Here is an 8210-nt window from a genome sequence, read left to right on the forward strand (position 1 = left end):
TGTATCTGTATATTATACTTTTATTATAAAATAGTACTTTTGGATAATGCCATCCTGGTATGACTGATTACTTGTTTTTAAAAAATAAATTTATGTATTTATTTATTTTTGGCTGCGTTGGGTCTTCATTGCTGTGCGCGGACTTTCTCTAGCTGCAGCGAGCAGGGGCTACTCTTTGTTGCGGTGCATATGCTTCTCATTGCAGTGGCTTCTCTTGTTGCAGAGCACTGGCTTTGGGCACACGGGCTTCAGTAGTTGTGGTACGAGGGCTCAGTAGTTGTGGCTTGCAGGCTGTAGAGCACAGGCTCAGTAGTTGTGGCTCATGGGCTGGCATGTGGGATCTTCCCGGACCAGGGAGCGGACCTGTGTGCCCTGCATTGGCAGGCGGATTCAATTTTTTTTTTTTTTGCGTTACGCGGGCCTCTCACTATTGTGGTCTCTCCCATTGCGGAGCACAGGCTCTGGACGCGCAGGCTCAGCGGCCATGGCTCACGGGCCCAGCCGCTCCGCGGCATGCGGGATCTTCCCAGACTGGGCCACGAACCCGTGTCGCCTGCAACGGCAGGCGGACTCTCAACCACTGCGCCACCAGGGAAGCCCAGCAGGCGGATTCTTAACCACTGCTCCACCAGGGGAGTCCGATGACTGATCACTTTTATAAAAGAAATTTGAAAGACATTCCAATCCATTTTTTACTCTATTTTATCATTTTTACAATGATTCTAATATTATTATTATTAATTACAATAACCTTAATCTAATGTTAAAATAACTGAAAAGAATGTTATATTCCACAAGTAATTTAAAAATAGTTCCTGGTATTAAGATACATTAATGTTCTGTGTTCTTTACTGAAATGTGGAGACTCAAGCACTACTCTTCCACTAATTTCTGTGGCCGCAAGGTAATCCTACAATAAACTTGAGCTGCATTTTTTCATCTTTAAAACAAGAATAATTACGCCTTCTCTTTGCCTTATAAGCATGTTGCAAGAATTAATTATATCTTTAAAATATATAGAGCTCTTTACCACCTTATAAATAAGTATAACAAATATCAAATGTATTATTATTATAATATTAGCACGAGATTTTCTTTCTTTATGGCTTGCTAAAAGGTACCATGTGTTGTAGTGTGCATTCTTAATAAAATCTTTTGTAGAATTTTAGGACCTGTTATTTTTATTTATTATTTTTTTAAGTATAGTTGCTGTACAATATTATGTAATTACAGGTGTACAATATAGTGATTCACAATTTTTAAAGATTATACTCCATTTAGAGTTATTATAAAATACTGGCTATATTCCCCATGTTCTACAATATATTCTTGTAGCTTATTTTATACATAATAGTTTTTACCTCTTACTCCCCTACTCTTATATTGCCCCTGCCCCTCCCCCCTCTCCCCACCAGTAACCACTAGTTTGTTCTCTATAAAATCTTTTATTTTTTTTACCATGTTTTCTTATTTCATATTTCTAAGGAATACTTTTATTTAAAAGAATTATAATTTGGAGTTAGCTACAACTGCTACTCTTGCTAAATAACACAGCTCTCAAAAACAAAGATTCTTACATTTGGAGGGTATCTAAAACATTGGTCCAACTTCCCACTCAGGGCAGGTATCATCTCTATAACGTGCCTGATAAAGTGACTTCTAACCCCAATTTGACCTTTTCCCAGGAACCACTTCACAGAGCCATGCATTACATTTAAAAATTTTGGAAAAAAAAAATTGGAAGTAAATATGGATCAACAAAGCCAAAAGTTGATTATTTTAGAAGTCTTATAAAACTGACATACCTCTGTCAAGATTAACAAGAATAAAAGAGGGAAGACAAATAAACACATCTGGAATGAAAAAAATGCAACTTAACTACAGTTTTTTTCAAGACTAAACAAATAGGATATTATCAACTTTATGTTGATAATTTTGAAAACTTATGTAAGATGATTAGAGATCTATATGAAAAGGATAAATTTACTCAAGGAGAAATGGAGAAGCCTAAGTAAGAACTTTGGGGCACATGCCCTCACTACATAAGGCAACTCAAGAGTCCTGCCTCAGTTTCCAGGAAGCCCCCATGCGACACTCCTGTCTACCTCTCTGTAGCTGACGCTGGTTAATATACAGCATGTCAGTGCTATTTAAGTCTTGGATTTGTTATAAATTACCCGCAAAAATGAATAAAGGTAGCTTGTGATGATAAAAATATATTATAAAATAAGGGATAACAATCTAAAACGTCAAGTTTAGATCAGACTAGAGCTATAAGATACTAAATTATTCTAATTCTTAGTTTTTCATAACTTTCATGACACTTAAAATTTACTTTAATCATTGACTAGACAAATTCAGAAAGCATGCTTAGAGGAATAAGTGGTATTCAGTTCTGGTTAACAGTGAGGACCAGTTGAGCTACTCTTGTCTTAGGGAAAATTAAAAAAAAGAAACTCTGATTTTTAAATGTAAGCACTTTTCAAATTCTAAGAGAATAAAGCAATTTAGAACTTGATAGAGTCAATAGATTAGAAGGTTTCCATTTTAAATGATTCGATTGTTTTCAGTTTCCTATAAAATTATGGTTATGACATAAGGTTATTTTGCTTTTCTAAAACATTCTACTATAGAACTTAATCCTTTGTAAGAGTTTTCTGTAAACCCCTTAATTGTTCAGATTCTAATCCTTCATCAGTGTATAGTTAACTGTATAACCTTTGAAAAGAATTATAGAATTCCCTGGTGGTCCAGTGGTTAGGACTCCACTGCACGGGGCACAGGTTTAATCCCTGGTCAGGGAACTAAGATCCTGAATGCTGTGTGGCATGGCCAAAAAAAAGAAAAAAAAGAAAAGAATTATGACACTTCTGTGGGTACGGTTGCTGGATAAAACACAGGATACCCAGTTAAATTGGAATTTCAAATGGACAACAAATAATTATTTAGTATAATTAAATATTGCATAGGACATACTTATGCCAAAAATTATCTATTGTTTATCTGAAATTCAAATTTAACTGGGCATCCTGCAAAATCTGACAGCCCTATTTATGTCTCAGTTTTCTAATAAATGTAATGGGTGGCTTGAGTGGACAATCTCTAAAGTCTTTCTCAGATTTAACATTGTATGATCCCTATCTATTACAGTTAGACTTTTAAAAAATATTTATTCATAATTCAAACCTTGTAACATAGAATATCATACTAATTTATCACCATCTTACTGACGGACAAGCTAAAAATTACAAAATTATTTTCTAAATTTTTCTTCAGATATGGGATTATGAACTCCCACTAATAAAACTATGATAATTATAAAATTACTAGCTTCACTGAATTGACTTGACTTTAAAGTTTAAATGGAAGGATCGTATTCCAAAACTACCATTACCATGTTCTACCAACTTGTAAATTCCTTAACCTCCTCTAACGTTAGGGGAAAAAAAAAAAGGTGAGATATTTCAGAAAGAATTGGAAGGAAGCTCTTAGGTGTTGAAATAGTAGTGTTAGCAATAGCTCATCTTGTTCTATGCATTAACAGATTGCAAAATTTATAACATGCGTAAGAATCATGCCCAGAGCTATTGAGGCAACACTTAATTTAAATCAAAATATATATAGAGAAAAGTAGACTTACATTTGCCAGATGTAAAACTATGTTTTAGTAATATTCCAAAGAAAAGGCCACTGATTATAATAAATAGTTCCTATGTATCAGAGAATTAAGATGTTAAAAATGATTTGTACATTAGCATCCTCAGAAAGAATATCCTAACCCACTTTTACGTTTTTTCATTCCAAAAATAACTCTTTTTTTACTTAGAACATTCCTCGATCTCTGTATGAGAATATTTGTTCCTTTCTGACCAAAGTCATCCACTTTATTTATTACAACAAAAAATTGTAAAGATCTAGAAAATATATATTATTATCCCTGTAAATATGTCATCATATAAAAACATACCGAATAAGAAAATCACTTTATTCAAGTAGTCTTATCTTCTACCTACTTGTCTTGTGATGTCTGATAATACTATAAGCCCAGGAGAAAATTTTTTATTTCAGTCAACAGTGATTTGCGAAGCTCCTTCTAGTACCTTTTTAAATTGCAGACTTAGACTAGTATGGCTAGAGCTGCTTCTGCGTGCCCTCTATATGCTAGACATTCTGCTAAGTCTGTTAATGAAATAGGTATTTTTTCCATTTACTAAATAAGCTTAAAAAAAAGACTAAAAGTTGACACACTCACATACATACAGTTTATAACTCCATCCTTTTCTGCTTTCCTATCATCTTTCCACTTCTATTTCAGTCACCAGGGTGAAATAGCTAAAATAGCCAATAATTAATGTTCAAAGAAATTTAAAAAAACATACCTGATATGTGTGATAATCTCTATACACGAGATGGACTTTGGTAGTGAGTGTTTTCTATCATAATATCAGTATCCTGAATATACATTTTGTGATTTATTTTCCTTGTCTGGCTGCCTTTCATGTTCCCAGATAGATTTTTTTTTCTTGTAAGTGGAGGAAAATACATAGTATAATTAATTTAGCTGAAAATCTTTCACAGGATGGCTTTTGATAAGAACACGGAGGGATCTATTTCAACTTACTCCCGTTTTGTACAGTTTTCAGAGTGTCTTGAGTGGTTCTGTGATCCGACAGGAGAACATGGATTATTAATAACTAGATTTTATAGCAACTTTGTTCTTTGTTTGGTCAAGCGTAGCTCACTCCAGAATGCATCTGAATTTCTGATCATCCTTGAATTTTTGTGTTTTCGTCCCAGACCTTCATATTCCTTGGATGAAACTGGAAACATCCACAACCTCAAAGTCTCCCCAGACTAAAATGGGTCCTTTGGGACAAGGCAGGTTTAGGTAGCCAGTACCTTCAAAGCTGACCTAGAGTTCAGAGATGGGAAAAGATGTTCAACATGTTGTTTACATAATAACATTAATTTGCTGTGGTATAACATTTTTTTTTTAAGTGCTATCCTTGCAGCAAGGTAGCTTTAGTGTCACTAAAAAATTTAAAAATAGAAACCAGAAGAAGTAATTTTTGATCCTAGTTTTGCTACTTCACTAGTATTGCAGCTTCGGGCAAGTCACTTGCTTCAGTTCTCAGAACTGTAAAGTAGGGATAGGACTGACTCTGCAAGCTCCTGAAAGGCTCAAGGTAGAGTCAGTAAAGGAAAGCGTTTTTCAGGTGTTACAATGCGAAGTCTTGTTATTAATCATCCACATATAAAAATTCAATAGTTTTTGACACAGTGAACTTGATTACTCAGCATAAAGACAAAAAGAGCTCAAAGACCATGGAATATTTATAGACTCGTTATAGTGATAAGGAAATTGAAGATGCCCTAGTTGAGTCACCTGATCAAGATCATCAAAAGCACAAAAAGCCAGAACTCTCAGCTTGGAGCAGGAAGAATTCTGCTTCATAAACGGAGCCTTAACCAAGACACAGGTGGCTCCCATTTGTAACATTCTTAAGAAAAGGATCTCCATTACCCTCCCTGGACACTGATTTTATCTGCACTGGTGTTTTTTTCTTTACCAGGAACAGAAACTCTCCTCATGTCACCCAGATACTAAGTAGCCAAGCCAGGGGTGTGAACTCAAATCTGCCTGGCTCCAGAGGCTGAGCTCTTAACCACTGTGGTACTTAGTTAATCACACACATGCTCAGCCTCCCAAGAGAAAAGGCAGGCGAGGGGGTGGCAAGCCTTGCCAGAAGGAAATGTGCTGAGACTTGTTAGATTTTATGCCTGGAAAGCCAGAGTCAGTGGCTGCCTGGCTCAAAATTGTACATTTTGATACATGGAAACTGACAAGCAATTAAGTTTACCAAGCTCAAGACTTATAAAAGGAGAGACGTAGTTCCCAGTTACAGTTATAATTTAATGGACAATATTAAAATGCTAAACACCAAGAGTTTGTTAATTGTATTATGTCAAATAGATACATATTTGAATTGATTTTTCCTCCTTAGCCTTTTTTTTTAAAGAGAGGAAATATCCATTATTTGAATGGTGTTTAAATTTTAAATCACGAGGGTATTTTTAACGGCACTGATACTTTAATGACATAAAAAGGCTTATCCTCTTCCAATGAGTAAGAAATTTACTGCCAACCAGTAACAGATTACATAATCTAGTAATAGAAATTCACTTTGACAAAAGGACATCTTAAAGAGGGAAGGAGGGCTTCCCTGCTGGCGCAGTGGTTGAGAGCCCGCCTGCCGATGCAGGGGACACGGGTTCGTGGCCCGGTCTGGGAAGATCCCACATGCCGCGGAGTGGCTGGGCCCGTGAGCCATGGCCGCTTAGCCTGCACGTCCGGAGCCTGTGCTCTGCAACGGGAGAGGCCACAACAGTGAGAGGCCCGCGTACCGCAAAAAAAAAAAAAAAAAAGAGGGAAGGAGAAAGTGTTTAGACAACTTGGTGCTGACATATCTGAATCTGCAGCTTAGAACTTGGATGGGCACTGAAAACTTGGCCCTCCTGCACGCCCATTGTACTAAATATTTTACACATCTGCATGCCTGTGCACGTTTCTCCAGGCCTTACCTTTATCCTGGAAAGTATGCATGTTAATAAGAGAGTCTTTGCCTAGAAATGTATATGATGATATAGAAATATAGTGCCATTTATAAGAGACATAGCATATTAAACTCAGGCATTTCTTCTTTTGATAAGTAGGACTGAAAATACATTTAACTTTATCCTTTGGGAGAGAAGTAGAGACTCCTACAGGTTATTGACCAGTTTCCTTTAACTTTCATTTGGTTGAGTGCCACAAAAATATTACTGATGATCCCAGTGGTCTGTGAGCCCCTCCAGGGCAGAGGCAATATCTTTGCCACCTTTTGTTTCCCTAGCACAATGCTTCGTATTGCAGACATTCAATAAATATTCCCTTTATTGAAATAAAATTTAATTCATAAATATATAATCTACTTGAAAAGTCTGTTATGAAAAAAAGTTCAATGATTGTCCAAGTTTCAAAGTATAAAATCTGATGAGTTTAAAGCTCATTGAAATTGACCAGAAAGCACTATTTCTGTACTTTTAATCTCTAGAATGTTTGATTATAAAAATAAAAGGTATAACTTGATAATACAATTATAAATCCAAACATAGAGCCATGAAAAGTGTAATTTATATTTTTACTTTATAGACAGTAGTGATTTTGAAACTAACTCCATCAGGTTACCTTGTGGAAAATAAGTCTTCTCTCCCTACTAGAACAAACTCAACTTTTATCTGTTCTGTTTACAATGGTCTACTGGTCCCTCTGAATTGAAAAGTCTTTCTGCGACTTGAGGTCCCACTCACCTCTTACAAGTACCCTAGGAGTGGAATCCTTAAGGATTCCCTTACTCCGTAATTCATTCCACATATATATGCGGAGAGCTTCCTGTATTCTGTGCTGTCCTTGCAGGACACAAAGGATAAAATGTGGCCCCTTAAGCACTCCAACTCTTTGCTTGTGTAAATGAGTAACTGAAACAAAGTGTCATGGGGCCTGGTCCCACCTGGCAGAATCTAAAGGGGGCTAAGAAAGGGAAGGGCTAATTCTCCATGTGCAGTCCAGAAAGTCTTCCAGAGGATATAACACTTAAGCACATGAATTAAAAATGATTTGATGGAGTGGGCAAGGGAGATTTCCGAATAGAGAGAAATTGAGCAGCATCTTGGAAACTTGGACAATTTTGCAATAGGTCATCACAAGGAGAGGGAAGGACGGATGTCGGGGGGCGGGGATAGTTTTCCACTATCACGTACAAAGATTTATAGCAACTTTGATTACATTAACTTTGCTAATGAACTATGTAACCAGCAGACTACAGGGGGGATAGTTTAGTGTCTTCCGTATGAGAACATCAAGCCTAGCCTATTAGAGATTCTGAAAGTTGTCAAATATAATTATATCTAAGGTAGGCTAAGTAATGCTGGACAACAAATCACTGCAATATTTTAGAAGCTTACCCCAACACAAGTTTATTTCTTGCTTTATGCAGATTCTGTTGTAGGTTCTGGGCTCTCCAGGACAGCTGTGCTCAGGATTGTACAGCATGCCAGGATCCTTCAGTCCTGTGCCACCTCCATCTTAATATAAACTTCCATGATTGCAGCAGCAAGGGAAGAGAGCATAGAAAATCCAGCACTGGCCCTTAAGTGATTCTACCAGGAAA

Source organism: Pseudorca crassidens, chromosome 6, assembly GCF_039906515.1.
Source record: "Pseudorca crassidens isolate mPseCra1 chromosome 6, mPseCra1.hap1, whole genome shotgun sequence".
Taxonomy (NCBI): domain Eukaryota; kingdom Metazoa; phylum Chordata; class Mammalia; order Artiodactyla; family Delphinidae; genus Pseudorca; species Pseudorca crassidens.